The 22,594-nt window shown below is 39.8% G+C and overlaps 1 pseudogene; it reads right to left on the reverse strand.

Annotated features, from left to right (window-relative positions):
• Window positions 1-19,638: 19,638 nt before the first annotated feature.
• LOC120873806 lies at window positions 19,639-21,452 on the reverse strand (annotated as a pseudogene).
• Between the last annotated feature and the right edge of the window lie 1,142 nt (window positions 21,453-22,594).

Raw genomic sequence — 22,594 nt, forward strand, 5'->3', positions numbered from 1 at the left:
TAAAAGACACTTACTCCTTGGAAGAAAAGTTATGACCAACCTAGATAGCATATTCAAAAGCAGAGACATTACTTTGCCAACAAAGGTCTGTTTAGTCAAGACTATGGTTTTTACAGTAGTCATGTATCAATGTGAAAGTTGGACTGTGAAGAAAGCTAAACACCGTAGAATTGATGCTTTTGAACTGTGGTGCTGGAGAAGACTCTTGAGAGTCCCTTGGACTGCAAGGAAGTCTAACCAGTCCATTCTGAAGGAGATCAGTCCTGGGTGTTCTTTGGAAGGATTGATGCTGAAGCTGAAACTCCAATACTTCAGCCACCTTATGTGAAGAGTTGACTCATTGGAAAAGACTCTGATGCTGGGAGGGATTGGAGGCAGGAGGAGAAGGGGACGACAGAGGATGAGATGGCTGGATGGCATCACCGACTCGAAGTACATGAGTTTGGGTGAACTCCGGGAGCTGGTGATGGACAGGGAGGCCTGGCGTGCTGCAATTTTCAGGGTCGCAAAGAGTCGAACACAACTGAGTGACTGAACTGAACTGAACTGAGCTTTACCAGATTGCACTAGTGGTAAAGAAACTGCCTGCCAATGCAGGAGCCATAAGACACAGTTTCGATACCTGGGCAGGAAATCCCCTGAAGAGCAGCATGGTATCCGACTCCAATATTTTACGTGGAGAATCCCATGGACAGAGGAGACTGGCAGGCTGTGGACCATAGGGTCGCAAAGAGTTGGACATAACTGAAGCAACTTAGCATGCACACACTTTCTAAAACTCCAATCCAAGGTCAGTGCTATTCAGACCTTGATTGCATTAAAGTATTTGCTATTTTATCTGCCTCTATTTAACAGAAGAGTGAACTGTTTTTTATGGAACATAACCAAAAGTTCTAGAGTCTTCATAATTTTATATACAATGTCCTATATTTAATGAAAATGTCTAGGCATGCCTAAGGGCAGAACTGTGAAAGCAAGAGAAGAAAGTAGATGGAAACCGATAGTAAATAAGTGACTTAGAGTGTTTTAAATAAGTGATTTACTAGAATGTTTTAAGTAGAGAAATAGAAGAAAACATGTAGAATTACAACAGACTGTAATTTATAATATAAAATGGCATGAAAATTACAATTGAAATTAATAACAATAAGTTTATAGTAGATTATACATAGCAGGATATAAGGTTAGTGAAATGTAAGATAGGTAGATAGAAAATATTTGAAATGAAATAAAAATATGTTATATGTGTATATTACATATTTATTGGATCATGGTAAAGAATCTGCCTGCAATATGGGAGACTAGGGTTTGATCCCTGAGTTGGGAAGTTCCCCTGAAGAAGGGAATGGCAACCCACTCCAGTATTCTTGCCTGGAGAATTCCATGGACAGAGGAGCCTAGTAGGCTGCAGTCCATGGGGTCGCTAAGAGTCAGACACGACTGAGCGACTTCACTTTCACATTTCACTTTCATGCATTGGAGAAGGAAATGGCAACCCACTCCTGTGTTCTTGCCTGGAGAATCCCAGGGACAGGGGAGCTGGTGGGCTGCTGCCTATGGGGTCGCACAGAGTCGGACACGACTGATGCAACTTAGCAGCAGCAACATATACATCCTAGTTAAACTACTGAAAACCAAGGACATAATTAAGATCTTTAGAGCATCCAGATTTTTAAAAGTCACATTATTTTTATAGGAGTAGTAAAAAGACTTACACCTGCATTAAGAGACACAATGGGAGCCAGAAGACAATGAAATAACACCCTTAAATTTGTGACAGAGTTTACAGATCAAGAATTCTATTTTGGGTCTTCCCAAGAGGTCCAGTGTATTAAAAGACTTCACCTTCCAATACAGGGGGTGCGGGTTCGATCCTTGGGTAGGGAGCTAAGATGCCACTTGCCTCACAGCCAAAAAAATGAAAACATTAAACAGAAGCAATATAGTAACATTTCAATAAAAACTTTAAAAATTATCCTCATCAAAAAAGGAATTCTATACTGAGCAAAAATATCATTCACATACATATTTTCAGAAATCAAAATCTGAAATAATTTTCTTGAGAAGTTGCTATAAAACAAACACTAAAAAGAGTTGTTTAGGGAGAAGGAAAGCGATCCCAGAGGGAAACATGAGTATGTAGAAAACTATGAAAAGCAGTAGAAAGAAGTATGTGATGAAACATAAATGAAAACATAATGTCTTCTGTGGTTTAAACAGGATGAAAACATAGGATTATAATGCATGAAAACAATACTTCAGAATATGGGGGAGATAATTCAAAACACTTATTCATCTAAAAACTGAGTTTTAAAATACTAACTTGTAAAACCACAAAAAAATGATAGACAAACATACAAATTCACAGATTAACACTACTGTCTGAATAATTAATAAGTAGAGAGAATGCCAGTAAGGACATCAATTCAAGCAACATCAAACAATTGACATTTATAGAACACCTAAAAACAGAAGACTATATATTCTTTTCAGGTGAGTCTGGCACATTTATCAACATTAAGCATTCAACAGCCTGACTAAATTTTAAAAGATTCAAGTCACAGAAAGTTTTTTTTTTTTTTTAACCACCACAACAGAAAAATGTGAGACAGAGGATGGAAAGATATCTGGAAAAATTCCAGGTATTTGGAAACTAAAACAGCTCTCAATAACCCATGGGTCAAAGAATAAGTCAAAAGGGAATTGAGGAGTTATGTCAGCAAGATGATGGTATAGGAGTTTCTAGCACTCACCTCCTCAAATAAACAGGAGTTCCAATAACTATCCACACACAAAAATACCTGAACAAGAGCTAAGGATTCCAGGTGAGGGACTGCAGTGCCTGGGTGAAACAAAATAAAAAACACATTAAAGAACATAGGAAAGATGGTCTCACATTACCTGTCACACCTCCCCCAAAACGAGGCAGCCTAAGACCGAGAGACATCATCCCCAGGGGAATGGAGGAAGGATTCTCCAACCACCCAGGTCCAACTCAAGTCTGCTGGTGGTCATATTCTTCCAGTGACCTCCTCTAACACAAGGGTTAGCAAGGATGTGAAGAAAAAAGAAAACTTGCTGCACTTTTGGTGGGAATGTGGATTTTACAGCCATTAGGGCAAACAGTTAAACTCACCCATTTCAGTCCATTTTAGTTCACTGATTCCTAAAATGTTGATGTTTTCACTCTTACCATCTCCTGTGTGACCACTTCCAATTTGCCTTGACTCATGGACCTGACATTCCAGGTTCCTATGCAATATTGCTCTTTACAGCATCGGACTTTACTTCCATCACCAGTCACATCCAAAACTGGGTGTTGTTTTTGCTTTGGCTCTGTCTCTTCATTCTTTCTGGAGTTATTTCTCCACTCATCTCCAGTAGCAATATTGGGCACCTACCAACCTGAGGAGTTCATCTTTCAGTGTCCTAACGTTTGGCCTTTTCACATTGCTCATGGGGTTCTCAAGGCAAGAAGACTGAAGTGGCTTGCCATTCCCTTCTCCAGTGGGTCACATTTTGTCAAAACTTTCCACCATGACATCCGTCTTGGGTGGCCCTACACAGCATGGCTCATAGTTTCACTGAGTTAGACAAGGCTGTGGTCCATGTGATCAGTGTGATTAGCTTTCCTGTGATTGTGGTTTTCATTATGCTGTATTTGTGTATATATATGTGTGCGTGTGTGTGTATATATATATGTATATATAATACAGTATTACTCCACCATAAGAAAGAATAAAATCTTGATATTTGTAACATGGTTGGACCTAGATGGTATCATGCTAAGTGAAACAAGTCATAAAGAGAAAGACAAATACTCTATGATTTCACATACATGTAGAATCTAAAAAAAAAAACAAATGAACAAACATAACAACAGAAACAGTTATAGATACAGAGAACAAACAAGTGATTGCCAGAGATGAGGAAGAAATAGGTGATGGAGATAAGAGGTACACACTTCAATACCAAAATAAATAAGCCACAAGTATGAAATGTACAGGGTGGACAATATAGTCAATAATTATGTAATATCTTTGCATGTTGATAAATTGCAACTAGACTTATCATGGTGATTACTTTGAAGGAACAAATAGAAATATCGGATCACTGAGTTGTGTAACAGAAATTAACATAGGTCAATTATATTTCAAAATCAAACAAACTCATAGAAAAAGATTTGTGATTAGTAGAGATAGGGAATGTGGTGTGGGTGAATTGTCTGAGGGCAGTCAAAGGAACAAACTTTCAGTTATAAAATAGATAAGTACTACATATGTAATGTACATGATAAACACTGTTGTATATTATATATGAAAGTTGATTAAAGTAAATCCTAGGACTTCTCAATGCAAGGAAAAAATTTCTGTATTCCTATGATTTTTTTTATCTACATGAGATTGATGTGCACTAAACTGACCTGCCTCTTGAGAAACCTACATGCAGGTCAGGAAGCAACAGTTAGAACTGGACATGGAACAACAGACTGGTTCCAAATAGGAAAAGGAGTAAGTCAAGGCTGTATATTATCACCCTGCTTATTTAACTTCTATGCAGAGTACATCATGAGAAACGCTGGACTGGAAGAAGCACAAGCTGGAATCAAGATTGCCGGGAGAAATATCAATAACCTCAGATATGCAGATAACACCACCCTTATGGCAGAAAGTGAAGAGGAACTAAAAAGCCTCTTGATGAAAGTGAAAGAGGAGAGTGAAAAAGTTGGCTTAAAGCTCAACATTAAGAAAACAAAGATCATGGCACCTGGTCCCATCACTTCCTGGGAAATAGGGAAACAGTGGAAAGAGTGTCAGACGTTATTTTGGGGGGCTCCAAAATCACTGCATATGGTGACTACAGCCATGAAATTAAAAGACACTCCTTGGAAGAAAAGTTATGACCAACCTAGATAGCATATTCAAAAACAGAGACATTACTCTGTCAACAAAGGTCCATCTAGTCAAGGCTATGGTTTTTCCTGTGGTCATGTATGGATGTGAAAGTTGGACTGTGAAGAAAGCTGAGCACCGAAGAATTGATACTTTTGAACTGTGGTGGAGAAGACTCGTGAGAGTCCCTTGGACAGCAAGGAGATCCAACCAGTCCATCCTAAAGGAGATCAGTCCTGGGTGTTCATTGGAAGGACTGATGCTAAAACTGAAAATCCAATATTTTGGCCACCTCATGTGAAGAGTTGACTCACTGGAAAAGACCCTGATGCTGGGAGGGATTGGGGGCAGGAGGAGAAGGGGATGACAGAGGATGAGATGGCTGGATGGCATCACCGACTCGATGCACATGAGTTTAGGTGAACTCCGGGAGTTGGTGATGGACAGGGAGGCCTGGCATGCTGTGATTCATGGGGTCATAAAGAGTTGGACACGACCGAACTGAAACTTATTTATGATATTTTATGATATATATAAGTCATAATGCTGTACAGCTTGTGTATGTGTGTTTGTGTGCTAGTTGCTCAGTCATGTCCAAATCTTTGCAACCCCAAGGACTGTAGCCTACCAGGCTGCTCTGTCCATGGGATTCTCCAGACAAGGTTACTGGAATGGGTAGCCATTCCCTTCATCAGGGAATTTTTCCAATCCCAAGGATCAAACCCAGGTCTCCTGCATTGCAGGTGGATTCTTTACCATCTCAGCCACCAGGAAAACCTGTTGTATACCTTAAAGCTATATAATTCTGTATGTAAATTATATCTCAATAAAACTGAAAATTTTTTTTAAATGTGTTATACAAATAAAAAAGGAAACCCTGCCTTCTGTGACAGCAGATGAAACTTGAGGACATTATGCTAAGTAAAATAAGGTAGACAGAGAAAGACGAATATTGTATGTGAAATTTTAAAAAACTAAATTCACAGAAACAGAGTAAAACAGTGGTTTCCAGGGACTTGGAGGTAGGAGAAAAGGAGAGGTGTTGGCAAACAGTACAAACTTCCAGTTATAAGATTAATAAGTTCTAGGAATCTAATATACAACATGGTAAATATAATTTATAGTACTACATTGTATACTTGAAAATTGCTGACAGCATAGATCTTAATGGTCTCTATACAAACACAGCATAATTATAGGATATGGAGATATGGACAGACATTATGGAAATAATTTCACCATAGATGTGTGTTTCAAATAATGATGTGTGCACGTTTGCTCAGTTGATCAGTCATGTATGACTCTTTGCAACTCCTCTTTGCAGCCCTCCAGGCTCCTCTGTCCATGGAATCATCCAGGCAAGAATACTGGAATGGGTTGCCATTTCCTTCTTCAGGGGATCTTCCTGGAGATCCCAGGGATTGAACCCACATCTCCTGCATTGGCAGGAAGATTTTTTACCAGTGAGCCACCTAGGAAGCCTTCAAACCATGATGCTATACATCTTAAACTTACACAATATTTTATGTCAATTATATCTCAAAGCTTAGGGGAAAAGGAATTCAGGAATTATTTTAAACTGAATAAAAATCATAATACCACATAATATCTGTGAGATGCAGCTAAAGCAATTCATTGAAGAAAATGATAACACTAAATATGTATCAAAAGAAAAATCAAAACAATAAAATCTCAAATTCACCTTTACAGACAAGAAGAGAGTAAATTAAGTCAGAAATAACTAGAAAATAAAAATCAAAACAGAAATTAGTAAAATAGAAAACATAAAAATGGTAGTGAAAAGTCAATAAAGCCAAATGTTAGTTCACAGACAAGATCAATAAAATTGATAAACCTTTAGGCAAGGAAGAAAAAAGATAATACATAAAATAAAAACATCAGCCTTGAGTGAGGTAATATTATCAGCAATAATAAAGGGTTAAAAGAGAATATTATAAACTTAAGCCAGTAAGTTAGACAATTTATATCAAATGAATACACTTCTTGAAAAAAAACAAGTAAAATCACAATTATTTGTAAATAAAGCTTATTCTAGTATAGATGTCTGCACAGGGGTGTTATCTTCAATGCCACTCCTAATCTAGGGAGTGAAGGATGGGACCAAGATAAATTACAAATACCACAGAGCAGTCTTCTTATCAAGATTTATTAGGTTTCCTTCATTAAGTGTTCCTTTGATTGCTGAAAGCTTTTGGTTAGTTTCCAGAGTTCCACAAATTTTGATTCTGTCCATTTTGCCAGTTTCTCTCACTGCTTTAATGGAAGAAAGTACTTTGGGGTCCCTTATTCTGCCATTTTCACTAATACCACCCTCTTCACATAATTATATGATTACAGCATAATCTTACCAAAACCAAGTAAGGACAACACAAGTAAAAGAAACCGTAGACCAATCAATCTCATTGACATGAACGTAAACCACCTAAATGAAATACTAATTTGTAAAAGATAGCAATAAATACACACACTATAATAAATTTGTATTTATAGCAGTTATAAATACAGGGCTGGTTTAAATACATAAAGTTTAGGAATATAAACTGCCACTAAGAAAAATTATATCATCAATACAATAGATGTTGGAAATGAATTCCATACAAGTCAATACCATAATTAGCAGCTCTTAATAAACTATGTATAGAAGGAAAATTGTTTTCCAAAAAGGAGTATGAACCAAAAACTTACAGCAAGTACTTCAATTAATGGGTAACTGCTTAGAGCCACTTGCCTTAAAAATCAAGAACAAGCTATGTAGGATAGGATGAGAAAAATAAGAAGATGTATAAGGACTGAAAATGAAAATAAACTTTCATTTTTCCCTAGAACCCCCAAGAGAATATAGACTTTATTTATTTTTTTGCTGAAGTACAGATCATGATTTACAATATTGTATTAGGTTTAGGTGCACAGCATAGTGATTGAGCATTTTTTAAGAGATTGTACTCCATTGAAAGTTATTAAAAGGTAATGACTGTAATTCTCTGTGCTATACAATATATCCTTGTTGCTTGTCCATTTTATACTTAGTAGTTTGTGTCTGTTAAGCCAGTACCCCTCAGTTGCCCCTGCCGCCTTCCCTCTCCCCTTGTTTTCTATATCTATCAGTCTGTTTCTATTTTGCATATACATTCATTTGTATTATTCTGTAGACTCCAATATAAAAGTGGTATCATACAGTATTTGTCTCCAAATAGACATTTTAGACTCACTAGAAATGGAGTTCAGCAAAGACTGTGAATACAAAATCAACTTAGATCATCTGCATTTCTGTTTCCTTGAACAAATAGAAAAAAAAATTTTAATAAACAATTTAGAGATAATTCAATATGTCTGACCTTCAAGGAAAATAAAACTATTTTAATTATATATGAGGACCATTATATGTTATGAAGATGACAGTTCTGTCCAAATAATTCTATAAATTTCATTCCATTACAAAGAAATTTCCAACAGGGTGTTTTGAGTTCTTAAACTGACTCCAGCATTTTATGAAAAAATAAAAGACAATGAACACACAATAGTTTTTAATAACAATGTGGGGAGAATTTTTTAAAGCTATAGCAATCAATAAAAATTTCACTGTGACAGGATCAGAAGCTTTGAAATAGAATCATGCTTACATGAAAAATTTATACCAAATCTAGCATTTCAGATCAATGGTAAGAAAAAAAATAATCGATACAAGCTATAACAGAGTTTAGTTAGGTTATTTCCTCACATAATGCAAGGAACGCCAGACATAATTGTGCAAAGCAAACTCAAACTTACAAAAACAAACATAGGAGGAAACTTTTGTCCTTCATTTAGTGAAGGATTTCTAAATCAAGATTTTAAAAATCTATTAGGAGAAAGTAAAATCCATGTGGCAGATCCTATTTTCCAAAGATGATCACGATATTCTCAGTTCCATATGCTTTTTTTACAATGTGATCTTGACACTCCTGCCATTAAGAGATGAGGTCTGTATCTCCTCTCTATGAAAATGGATGGGCTTTTGTGACTATTTTGACAAAAGAATACACAAAATTAACAAAATCCCAAGGCCAGGGCACTAAAGGTACCACAGCTTCCTCCTTGCTTATTGAAACATATACCCTGGAGCCTAGAACTGCCAAGCAAGCAGCCCAGCTACCTTATGCTGTTATGCCATGAAGAAACCCACACAAGATGCTAAAGATACATCATATAAGGAATTTCTGGGACTACCTGATAAAAGTAATGTCCAATCAGCTTCTTACTGTTCCTGTTCCAGTCACCATCCCTTTGCAACCACACAAAAGATCTCTAGTCAGAGCACTCAACTGAGCCCTTTCCAAATTACAACCCAGAAGAACTATGGGGTGCAATAACAGTGTTTTAAGCCACAAAGTTATCGAGTGCTCTTTCTTTGGGGCTTCCCTAGTAGCTCAGTTGGTAAAGAATCTGCCTGCAGTGCAGGAGACCCAGGTTCGATCCCTGGATTGGGAAGATCCCCTGGAGAAGGAAATGGCAACCCACTCCAGTACTCTTGCCTGGAGAATTCCATGGACAGAGGAGCCTGGTGGGCTACAGTCCACGGGATCGCAAAGAATTGGACAAAACTGTGTGAATAACTTTTAACTTTATACAGCACTAGAAATTGGAACACTGTGACTATATGCAAGTTGAAAAACTTCCATTCATTCAAAATACCATAAAGAATGAAAAGATAACCCACAAATTACAAAACAATCTTGCAGCCATATAACAAACAAAGCATCATATGCAGTGAATGGAAGTAACTTCTCCAAGTAATAAGAAGGCAAACCAAATAGAACAGGCAAATGATACAAACAGCCAATTCAGGTGGCTAATACCACTACGGAGAAAGCGATGGCACCCCTGACAATACCATATGAAAAGTTGCCTAATTTAGCCAGCAAATTGGAAAATATCCATGAAAAGCCACATGATACCATTTCCCTCTATCATATCACAAAATCTTACAAGTTCAACAACAAACACTGGCAGAAAATGGAGACTTATCCTACACTGCCAGTGGGTGGGTTAAGTGATGTGATCAACTTTAAGAATCAAAGCTGGAGACACAGTCTATGAGTCAGAAATTCCATTCCTACATAAAAGTTCTGGAGAATTAATCTACCTGTATATCATGAAATGCATATGATAATGTTCAGAACAAAATAATTTTCCTGCTGTTGAAAATTATTATAATATCCAAAACAGAAAAGTAATTATAGAATATTCATGAAAATAGCTGATATATAACAAAGAAAATGGGTGAATTAGAGCTGTATGTTCTTCAACATGGATGAATCTCAAATGTGTAGAATTAAAGATATATGTTGAACAATATATGTGAAGATCTTCATAGGAAATTTTAAATCATTTAAAGCAGCATCATCATTGTTTTCTGAGATATATATATATATGTATAGAAGTATAAATAAATCTATGAGAAAGAAACACCTAATTCAGGATAATGGTTACCTCTGGGAAGGGGAAAGTTGGGGTGATAAGAAAGAGTTATAGAAGTAGAATATGGGTTGTCTACATAAAATAGTAATATTAATATTTGTTACAGTTTTCTTTAGGCTTTCAGGTGCCCTGGCTGCTGCTGCTGTTTAGTCATTAAGTTGTGTCTGACTATTCTGTGACTCCCACGGACTATAGTCTGCCAAGTTCCTCTGTCCATGGGATTTCTCAGGCAAGAATTACTGGAGTGGCTTGCCATTTCCTTCTCCAGGGGATCTTCCTGATCCAGAGATCGAACACAAGTTTCCTGTTTTTGAACTGTGGTGTTGGAGAAGACTCTTGAGAGTCTCTTGGACTGCAAGGAGATCCAACCAGTCCATTCTGAAGGAGATCAGCCCTGGGATTTCTTTGGAAGGAATGATGCTAAAGCTGAAGCTCCAATACTTTGGCCACCTCATGTGAAGAGTTGACTCATTGGAAAAGACTCTGATGCTGGGAGGGATTGGGGGCAGAAGGAGAAGGGGACGACCGAGGATGAGATGGCTGGATGGCATCACGGACTGGATGGACGCGAGTCTGAGTGAACTTCGGGAGTTGGTGATGGACAGGGAGGCCTGGCGTGCTGCGATTCATGGGGTGCAGAGAGTCGGACACGACTGAGCGACTGAACTGAACTGAACTGAACTGAGGCAGATTCTTTACCGCTGAGCGACCTGGGAAGCCCCTTCCAGTGTCTTAATATTACATAATAAATTTGATATTTTTGAAGATATAAGCAAGACCCGACACAGGGAGAAACGTCAGCCCTGAAAATGACTTTCAGAAAGAGAATCATGCCTACCTGGAGTTTTACGGTCACTCGTGGAGATCCAGACTTGGAGCATTACCAAGAAATACACAGATGAGGGGAAGTTGGGAGTCAGTGGACAAAACGGAAGAAGTGACTGCTTGCCTGGACTCTTACTATGGATCCCTCCGGACTGACACTCTGGGAATGCTTGCAGCCAAGGCAGCTCTCATTCTCACCTGGGACAGTAAAACTTCTGTCCAATTGAAGCCCCTAGCTGCTGCCTCCAGTTATCTCTGAATTCAAGTCTCATCCAGAAGACTCCAGACAGTTGATCTGATTCCCACGTGATTCCTACAGATCCAAAAAGTCAACAAACTAAAGGGGCACTTTTAATAGGCTCTCTTACTTTTTTGTCTCAAAAAAATAAGCAAATACTGCTCTTTGGAAATTGATCAGATACTTGCCACTAGGCTTCGGTGTTGTTTGAAGCTGGTGTGGCATTCAAGCTAGGTTGTACTATTCTCTTGCTGGACATAAACAACTTTATGGAACACTAATATCAGATATGATAACTCTGAGTCCATGATAAATTGAGACAAAACAAAGCCACTTCATAACTTTGTCCAAGCACAGGAAAATGCACACTCACACACTTAAGACCAAATATACCCCTTTCCTGACTGGTGTGAGAGACTGATCTTCTTTCTTTACCTATTACAGCATTGTACTTGCTCTCTTTTGCCCTTCCTACAGATAAGATTGATCGATACAGCCAATCGTAAAGTTGCTGTTTTTGACAGTACCCAACATAGAGCAAATTTTCACTTCCTTAGACCCTCCTAAAAATCACTCAACCAATACCCAAATCTTATAATAGGATCTTTCTGACACAATCTTACTGAGAGGCTCCATAGTTCCTTATGATGTGTGCTGTCACTCACTGCAGTGAGTAATAAACCCAACTTCAATTACATGTATATCCCTGGTAGTGTTTGGCTGGAGGACATTGACACTTGCCATCACCTATCTTCAAGGAAAGCCAATTACCTATTGAAGTGAAATCACAATTTCTCAAACTGTTCAAACAGTTATGCCTACCACTTTGAAGTACAGAAAAGTTGATAGGAAGGTGAAATACTGACTACTACCCCACATCAGAACTGTAAGTAATAATCTCCCATTTCACACAATTTCCTCCTCATTGATCATGATCATAAACAGAAGAATTGCCTCCACTGGCATTTGTTTTTCATCTGAACAGAATACAAGAACTATTTTTTTCATGGCCTGGGAGACAATGATGTAACTTGTACAAAGTCATCCAACTAGTAAGCAGAATGGAAAGGGGCACTCAAACCCAATGAACACTGTCTAAAACCAGAGTCCACACTTCATCACTGTGTCTGTCATCCTCAAAATGATCAGAGGACGAACAGTTCAATCAGAAAACAGCATGTATGAAAAGACGGATAAGCCATCTCTCTGGGTTCCTGGCCTGGCAAATGTTTAAATGTGGTTCAAGAGTCAGCTCTGTGGAGGGAGATGTGGCAACTGATGGCATTTGTGAGAGGAATAGTTAAATCCTAAGTTTGGCTTGGGAAGCTTAGACAGGGTCACATGTGTCAAATGACAACAAGTTTGGATAGTAATTCATAGCCAACAGAGGTGTGCAATCATTAGAGCTAAGTTTCAAAATGGTAACTGAACACAGTGAAAGATTAAAGAGCAGAAAGAACTGATAGCCTATGGGAAACACATTTTACGAAACATGTCTCAAAATCAACAATAAAAGGAGGCATTTATTCTATATATAAATCTCTCCACATCCAGGTGAGATATCTTTGCTGTTATTTCAACACCCATGGGTTTTAAAAAACCATAGTAAGCTTTCATAGCTCAGGGAGTGATAATGCAGCTCAGTTAATTTATGAGTTCTAATTAGGGTTTAATTAGAAATAGGAAGCAGCTTGGTTGGAACCAGGCTTTTGCTAGCTAGCAACAAACCTTCATCTGCATCTTTGTTATAGAATTTTTTTAAAACCCTCTATGTGCTGAATTAAGGAAGATGGTGATTTTGAGTCTATTCTTCAAAACCCATGGGCTCCATGAATCACCACTAGACAATATTGGAGAGAAATACCACAGGAGAGCCCCTGTATTTGTATTCCTGCTTCACTGTTGAAAGTCTACACCCAGAAAACTAAGGTGACAGGTAATAGATTTCATCTTGATTAAATTTAATGCTATTGAGGAGGGCATGGCAACCTATTAAAGTATTCTTGCCTGGAGAATCCCATAGACAGAGGAGCCTGGTGGGCTACAGTCCATGGGGTCACAAAGAGCTGGACATGACTGAAGTAACTTAGCACAAACTTTACACTGATCAAAGGTTAAGGACTGAAGAGAATGGGATTCTGCGAAATGTGCCTTGGCTCAACAAGGAAGACAATTTGGGAGAGACTTTGATAGATAAGCTACAGAGGTGAGTGGCGGCAACAGAGATAGTGACTTGACAGCTAGAAGTATTCTCTCCAAGCAGAAGAAAAGATTCAGGGACTTCCTTGGTGGTGCAGTGGATAGGAATCTACCTACCAATGCAGGGCATACGGGTTCGATCCCTGATCCAGGAAGACCCCACATGCCACAGAGCAACTAAACCTGTGTGCCACAACTACTGAGCCCATGTCCTAGACCCTCAAGACCCAATACTGAAGCCCATGAGCCTAGAGCCCATGCTCCACAAGAGAAGTCAACACAATAGGAAGCCCACACACCACAATAAAGAATAGCTCCCGCTCTCCACAACTAGAGAAGGCCCGTGCAGAACAACGAAACCAATGCAGCTAAAAATTAACTAATTTTTAAAAAAGAACAGGGATTCACCATAGCCTTATGGGAGTCAAACATATCCTTATAAGCACTTGATACATGTATTCTATCCAATATATCTTATAATTATTTTCTATACTCCCTTCCTAGTGGGTCAGAAGCATTCACATTGTCTCTAGAAGAATTAAATCCCTTATAGCAAGATAACCAAGAAAAACAGTAAATATTGAGATTTTATTTTATTCCTAAAATAGGTTTTTCTATTAACAGAAGAAATAGTTGTGAAAGTCTGAACTCACAAGAGAAGGGTTGGCTGAAGACTCTTAATGATCAAAGGGAAAGCTGTGAAAGAGACAGGGAATGACAGTAGGTTGGAAAGACAATGGAAGGCATTGATTCCCCAGACCAAATGAGGATGACCTGGCCTGGGAAAGGTGGGGTGAGCTTCGAAGAGATTGTTTTAACCAAAACAGTGGCCTAGCGGAAAGAAGCAGACCTGGCAGCCTGCTGGCCTGGGAAGAAATACATTAGTTCAAGTAATGCATGCACAAAATACAGTCATTGAGAAGGGGAGTGGTCAACTGTTATTTTATGGCTTGAAAATATGTTGCATGTTACATCAGTTGAACTCAAATGCATGAAATGAGTGTTTTTCTGGAGTGTGCCAGAGTTGCAATGATATATGGGGATATAGGGGAGAGAAGGCAGAAGGGTCTATTCTGGATTCAACTTTAAGAGTTGCTTGTGCAACAAACTCAGTTGGCATTTGGCCAATGAACAGAGATTCAAAGCACCCCTCCAGTTTGCCTCCCCTAACCCAACTTACATGGCAACTCTACTCATGCTGATAATTTTATAATGAGTTTTGGAAGAAAGGCATAATAATAAAGTAGAGTCACAAGGTGAAGAGATTAACTGGCTGCTCAAAGGGAAACCTTTGGGTTTTGAGATCATCTTGGACACACAGTTGTTGTTGTTCAGTCACTCAGTCGTGTCTGACTCTTTGAGACCCAATGGACTGCAGCACGCCAGGCCTCCCTGCCCTTCACCATCTCCCAGAGATTGCTTAATCTCATGTCCACTGAGTCGGTGATATCATGCAACCATATCATCCTCTGTCGCCCCCTTCTCCTCCTGCCTTCAGTCTTTCCTAGCATCGGGGTCTTTCCTAATGAGTCAGCTCTTTGCATCAGGTAGCCAAAGTATTGGAGCTTCAGCTTCAGCATCAGTCATATTCAGGACTGACTTCCTTTAGGATTGGCTGGTTGGAACTCCTTGCAGTCCACGGGACTCTCAAGAGTCTTCTCCAACACCACTGTTCAAAAGCATCAATTCTTCGGTTCTCAGCCTTCTTTGTGGTCCAACTCTCACAACCATATATGACCACTGGAAAAACCATAGCTTCGACTAGATGAAACTTTGTTGCCAAAGTAATGTTTCTGCTTTTTAAAATGCCAACTGGGTTTGTCATAGCTTTTCATCCAAGAAGCAAGCGTCTTTTAATGTCATGGCTGCAGTAACCATCTCCAGTGATTTTGGAGCCCAAGAAAATAAAGTCTATCACTGTTTCCATTGCTTCTCCATCTACTAGCCATAAAGTAATGGGACCAGATGCCATTATCTTTGTTTTTTCATTCTTTTTTTTTTTTGACCATTGAATTTGAAGCCAGCTTTTTCACTCTCCTCTTTCACCTTCATCAAAAGGCTCTTTAGTTCATCTTTGTTTTCTGCCATAAGGGTGGCATCATCTGCATATCAGGTTATTGAGTTTCTCCAGGCAACCTTGAGAACTCCAGTTTGTAGTTCATCCAGCCCAGCATTTCACATGATGTACTCTGCATATAAGTTAAATAAGCAAGGTGACAATATATAGCCTTGACGTACTCTTTTCCCAATTTGGAACCAGTCCATTGTTCCCTGTCCGGTTCTCACATTTGCTTCTTGACCTGCATACAAGTTTCTCAGGAGGCAGGCCAGGTGGTCTGGTATTCCCATCTCTTTAAGAATTTTCCACAGTTTGTTGTGATGCACACAGTCAAAGGCTTTAGCGTAATCAATGAAGTAGATGTTTTTCTGGAATTTTCTTGGTTTTTCTATGATCCAATGAATGTTGGCAATTTGATCTCTGGCTCCTCTGGCTTTTCTGAATCCAGCTTGTACATCTGGAAGTTAGTTCATGTACTGTGGAAGCTTAGCTTGGAGACTTTTGAGCGTTACTTTGCTAGCATGCGAAATGAGTGCAGTTGTGTTGTAGTTTGAGGGCAATTACTCCCTCTGGCATGGTCACAATCAGGACACAAAAAAGGAAAGGTCCACTTATGATTTCATTGTATTCCTTTTCTTTCTGTTGGCATCATTGATTGGAAAGAAATTCCAGAGCTGATGTTATACATTGTAATTACCATCTATCATCTGTATGGATTTTTTAAAGGACATTGTAACACACCAGAATGGATAAAAGATAACTTTTAAATTTTACCTTCATGAAAAATTTACTGAATATTTTATTTATCACCAGTCATGAGAATGTTGTCTTACATTTTCTGCAGAGGTATTTTGGGGAATACCCTCAAAAGATACAGCTGCAATAAAGTGAGGAAAGCGAGACTGGATCAGAGATGAAGTTGACCTACAATGCTGTTGCAACTGAATCTCATTCAATCCTACAAGGAACTCTGGACCTGGAATGACCCTTCACAGTTATCCCAAATCGAGCCTTGGGGCTGAGTCTTCATATCCTTCTTCAGTCACAGACCACAGGCCATGGCCTCTAGGGAGGGTAACCTTGGATGAGGCAGTTCCCAAAAACTCAAGGCAATTCTAGTGGAAGGCATAGCAATGACCCATTGGAAGCAAATATTTCCAGTACTGGAGGATAAGTGATAATGAGAGGAGCTGGCCAAGAATCTCAAAATACATTACAAGCTTCACATGAAGTGCAATCAGAGTATTAACATGAGAAACTACTATTTAGGCAATGCTTCAATTCTCGCTCTTAGAAAGACTGCATGAATGCAGGCAGGGTCCCCCATCATTGCTCCACCAGCCTACCAGCTTTCATTTACAAACCGTAGTCCCTAACGGTAAGCTACTAGAGAAATTTGGGTCTGCCTGAAAAGCAATGGATGACCACAGTGGGGGGGCAAAAATACCTACATCTGTTTGTCTAGCTATCCAATCTGGAGACTATGAAAGGGAGTGAGAGGAGTGGGAGATTTATTACTTTTATTTTCCTTAGGATCTCATGTGCAAGTAAATGTAAGCCACCAAGTAAGTAAATGACAACCAACCCCAGTATTCTTGCCTCGGAATCCCCATGGACAGAGGAGCCTGGCGGGCTACAGACCATGGGGTCACAAAGAGTCAGACACGACTGAGTGACTAAGCACAGCAAATACATGCATACATATATGAACATGTTTATATATGTGTGACTTTATTCTTATAAGGTTTCTCTTAAGCTGTTTTTCTTTAACCTTAGTGTTGTCTTTTAATACCTAGGGCTTCCCTGGTGTCTCAGATGGTAAAGAATATGCCTGCAATGCAGGTTCAATCCCTGGGTTGGCAAGAACCCCTGGTGAATGGAATGGCTACCCACTCCGGTATCCTTGCTTGGAGAATTCCATGGACGGAGGCGGCTGGCAGGCTATGGTCCATGGGGTCGCAAAGAGTCAGACACCAACTGAATGACTAACATTTTAACACCTCTAATGTCTTTTGCTGATGAAATGCTAATTTTTTGCTTAGAAATTATTTCCATTTAATTTTCTTCTTTTGGTTTAGTTCAAAGTAAATTCAGTATTTTTTTTTTTTTGAGTATAGATTGATGCCTTTTTTCTTAAATTGCTTCTTGCTATTGATCTAGTCATGCACCTCAATCTGAGTACATCCAGACAGAAATACTAACAATTGGTGGATATCACTCAATATAACTCTGTGTTGCAAGCATAGAGGACAGACTTATGGACATGGCTTGTTGGAGAGGAAGGAGAAGGTGGGATATATGGAGAGAGTAACATGGAAACATACATTACCATATGTAAACTAGATAGCCAATGGGAATTTGCTGTATGACTCAGGGAACTCAACCCAGGTAACAACCTACAGGGGTGGGATGGGGAGGGAGGTGGGAGGGATCTTCAAGTGGGAGGGCACATGGGTAAACATATGGCTGATTCATGTTCGTGTTTGGTAGAAACCAACACAATACTGTAAAGCAATTATCCTTCAATTAAAAATAAATAAATTTTTAAAAAGAATTGATCTCAGCGTATTCCTCAATTCATCAGGAATCAAAATAAAGCTTTTTTGTCATTCTTCATTTATTCCTACACTCTTCCATAGTTAATCATTGCAATGTGGTAAATGTCTATTTTTGTACGTGTTCTTTTTAAAGAACATACTGTTTTATGTGTATATTATAAAATTTTATTAAAATAAAAAAATCAAATAGAAAAAAATACACTTCTGTGTTGGGATTTTAAATGATATTTTACTTCTCCCATATTTTTCTATTACTTGAATTTTAAATAAATTTCATTTTTTATCAGGGCTTCCCAGGTGGTGCAGTGGTAAAGAATCTGCCTGCCAAGCAGGAGTCACAAGAGATGCAGGTTCAGTCCCTGGGTTGGGAAAATCCCCTAGAGAAAGGAAGGGCAACCCACTCCAGTGTTTTTGCCTGGAAAATTCCATGGACAGAGGAGCCTGTTGGGCTATAGTCCATGGGGTCACAAAGAGTTGTACATGACTGAGCATCAGCACTGACCTGGCTTGGCTACCCCTTGAACATCATCTTTCCCTAATGAGGCAGGGTTATTCCAAAGGATACTGTGTAAGAAAAGAGGGGGAGAAAAAAGGAGAAGCCATCCAGCTACTAGAAGAGTGCTCTAAGGAGCTGTATGAAATGGAGGGTTATAATAGGCAGCAGGAGGGTGGGGCAAGAAGGCTTCTTTTCTTAATCAAACTAAGATAAATGATAACATTACAATTTAAGCAGAAAATACAGGAGGAGGAACATGGAGCTCCGTTAAGCTTTGTTTCAGTACAGATAGAGTATCTTTTTATTCCCATTTCATTACTTCAACTTCATATTGATGAAATGAAAACCATGAACAGACAATAAGTCTCCTGGAGGAAATATAAAATGTCGATGTAAAAGTGAAGCAATTCAAATGAGCCCCCTACTGGGATCACACTTGAAATCATGGATTAATGAACTAACAACAACAAAAAAAGAGAGCAAATTTTAATTTAATGAATAGGATAAGGGTTACTTTCCTTCATGTTTCTTACTCTGCTTTTGGAATTTGTGCTTTTTTTTTTCAATTACAGAAAAGAAATAAGTTTGGAAAAGTACAGGAAGCTGCATATGAAGAATAATGATCATTCATAATTCCATTTCCCAGAGGCAGCTACCATTAACATTTCAGTTTAATTTCAGGGTTTTTTCCTAAGCATTTTTATTGGCATCTGGAATCAAATAATAAGATATATATATATATATATATATATAGTTTTCTGTACGTAACATGATATATTGAAAAGTTCTTATGAACTTTTATACAAATAGATGATTGAAGAAATCATAAAATGTAAATTAAACTCATCCTGCCACCTAGATATACATAATTTTTGTTCTGTGTACTTCCAAGCTTTCTTTTTTTCAAGCTTCAGCAACTTTTATTTTCATGGGTGAGAGAATCCCTGCCACCAGGGGCAAGAAGAAGTGGGAGCTGAGGACCAACTGTTAGGTTCTGTGCCCAAGACACAGGCTGCTGCCTGACACCTACTCTCCATACAACCATTGACAGCAAGCCCCTCATAGGAGGCTCTGGCCAGAGTCAAAGGCAGCTTCTGAGCAGCCAGGAATTGGGTTCAATTCAGTTCAGTCACTCAGTCGTGTCCAACTCTGTGCGACCCTATGAATTGCAGCAAGCCAGGCCTCCCTGTCCATCACCAACTCCCGGAGTTCACTCAGACTCACGTCCATCGAGTCCGTGATGCCATCCAGCCATCTCATCCTCTGTTGTCCCCTTCTCCTCCTGCCCCCAATCCCTCCCAGCATCAGAGTCTTTTCCAATGAGTCAACTCTTCGCATCAGGTGGCCAAAGTACTGGAGTTTCAGCTTCAGCATCATTCCTTCCAAAGAAATCCCAGGGCTGATCTCCTTCAGAATGGACTGGTTGGATAGCTGACTCCAATTTTTGCCAGTGGCCTAATGTATACTGGGAGATAGAGTTCTGCTATAGATGGACCAAGCAGTGACTTGGTGGCTCATTCAGTCCTAATTGAGTGGCAGCAGCTTTCTCTGCCTCCTGTTGGAACAGTTCCTGAGATAAGACAGCCCCTGGCTTCTAGTGTCTGTAACCAGGAACCTCCCAGCATCACAGTCACTCTGAGGCCAGGGGGGCTCCCATCCTGCTCAGGGAAAGCAACGGAGTCATACACAATTTCCAGGATGACTGGGTCTTCTGAGGATGGCACCAAATGTCCAAATCCCTGGACAGGCAGATGAGCGCCTTGGTACTGCAGATTCACCACAGCCACAGACACAGCAGTGATGGTACTCAGGGCATAGGCCAGAGGTGCAGCCTCAGCAGAGAGCAGCTTGCTGAACACTGAAGCTGGAATGGCACTAATAACGTGGTCCGCCTCCAGGCTGCTATCCTCTATAGAGACACCTTCCAGCGCCCTTCTACCTGGAGACTGAGCCCACAGACTGGCTGGCCTTGGAGAACACGGACACCCCTACTAGTCAGGTGGGCCTTGAGGGCCTGGGGCAATGTCTCCAACCCTCCACGGAGTGACCACTGGCACCAGCACTCAGCCCAAGCTTGGCAAATAAGCTGAACCCAGCTATGGGCCCCACCCTGCCCCCAGCAGTGGCCCCAGTTATATGGAACGATAGGTTTGCTCAGCTTGGAAGAGACTGGGGAAGCAGGACCTGATGCTGAGCTCACAGCTGTGATCTCAAACACTCCATGGCAAGAGACGCCACCTCAGAAGCAAGGTGCGCTGGGCAAGACTATACACAGTCTCATCAGGGTCTTTGCCACAAGGGGTGGTCAAATCCCTCAGCCCAGCCCGGAACAGAGGTTTGGAGAAGGGAGGTGAAGGGCAGAGGAGCCCGCTGATGCCAGAGGGCAAGGCATGTAGAGCACCACCTACATACCGGAACCTGTTCTGGGCAGCTGGATGACCTCTCAGGAAGGCAACACTTCTGAGTTCAAGCCAAGCTCAGAAACCAGGAGTAGGTTCCAGGCTCCCAGGGCTGCCCACAGGCCAAATTCCTTGAGGTCCAAGTTCAAAAATAACACCGTCTGGCTCTCGTACTGAGCGGATCCAGCCTCCCAGGCGCTCGCTGCCCTCCACCAAGACCTCCTGGCGGGACAGGGGGCCCGGATCAGGTAGTAACTCGCAGCCAAGCCACTGATCCTTCTGCCCAGCACAACCATGGTCCAGCCCATGAAGAAAGCTGTGGGTGAAAAGGCCGAGAGGAACGAGAAAAATGAGGTGAAAGGAGAAGGTCAAGGTCTCAGTGCATCACCCCACTGGCGTTCCTCCCCACTGGGGAGGTGGATAAGGGCCACACCCACGCTATCTGCTCTCAGGGATCCAACTGGACACCTGTGTTCTGTAGCTCTTTCCCTCCCACTCCTCTCAAGCTATTTTTAATAGTGAAATTAGACAGAACCTTCTGACCAGTTTCTTAAAAATAGATCATAACCAAACCAGGTATCTGTACATTTTTGTTATTAAAAAACAAATTAAAATGTTTAAGGCACATCTTTGCTTATATTGGACACTTACCCAATTATTTCCTCAGGAGAAACATCTAGAGGTGAAATGGTTGCATCAAATTGTAGTAACATTTTTAATACTATATCCAAGACTTCTGAAAGGCTGTACAAATGCATAGTTGTACTGAAAGTACAACTAGGCGTTAGGTACTGAAAGTACCTAAGAATGTTTGTTTCACAAGTGGCAATTTTGAATATTTCTATTAAATTTAGTTTTGTAATTTAGTAGGAAAAAGCCTTTATTGTCTTAAATTGCATGCCTTTGATTACTATCAAGGCTAAATATTTTCACAGAATTACTATATTTTCTTCTATTTCTAGACTTTACATATTTTTATTGATATGCTTATTCATTATAACCATTTAAAATGTGAGTCAACATTCCTTATCATTTGTTTTTAATATACTCATAATCATTTTTCTCATCTAATATTGGCTAGTATTAAAGAGTAAAGTTAAATAGTAATTAATACCAGAAGCTTTTTTTTTTGCCTTTTCATACAGTTCATGGGGTTCTCAAGGCAAGAATATTGAAATGGTTTGCCATTGCCTTCTCCAGTGGACCACATTCTAGCAGTCATGTATGGATGTGAGAGTTGGACCACAAAGAAAGCTGAGTGCCAAAGAATTGATACTTTTGAACCATGGTGTTGGAGAAGACTCTTGAGAGTCCCTTGGACTGCAAGAAGATCCAACCAGTCAATCATAAAGGAGATAAGTCCTGAATATTTATTGGAAGGAGTGATGCTGAAACTGAAATTCCAATATTTTGGCTACCTGATGCAAAGAGCTGACTCATTAGGAAAGAT

Source organism: Oryx dammah, unplaced genomic scaffold, assembly GCF_014754425.2.
Source record: "Oryx dammah isolate SB20612 unplaced genomic scaffold, SCBI_Odam_1.1 HiC_scaffold_14, whole genome shotgun sequence".
Classification (NCBI taxonomy): domain Eukaryota; kingdom Metazoa; phylum Chordata; class Mammalia; order Artiodactyla; family Bovidae; genus Oryx; species Oryx dammah.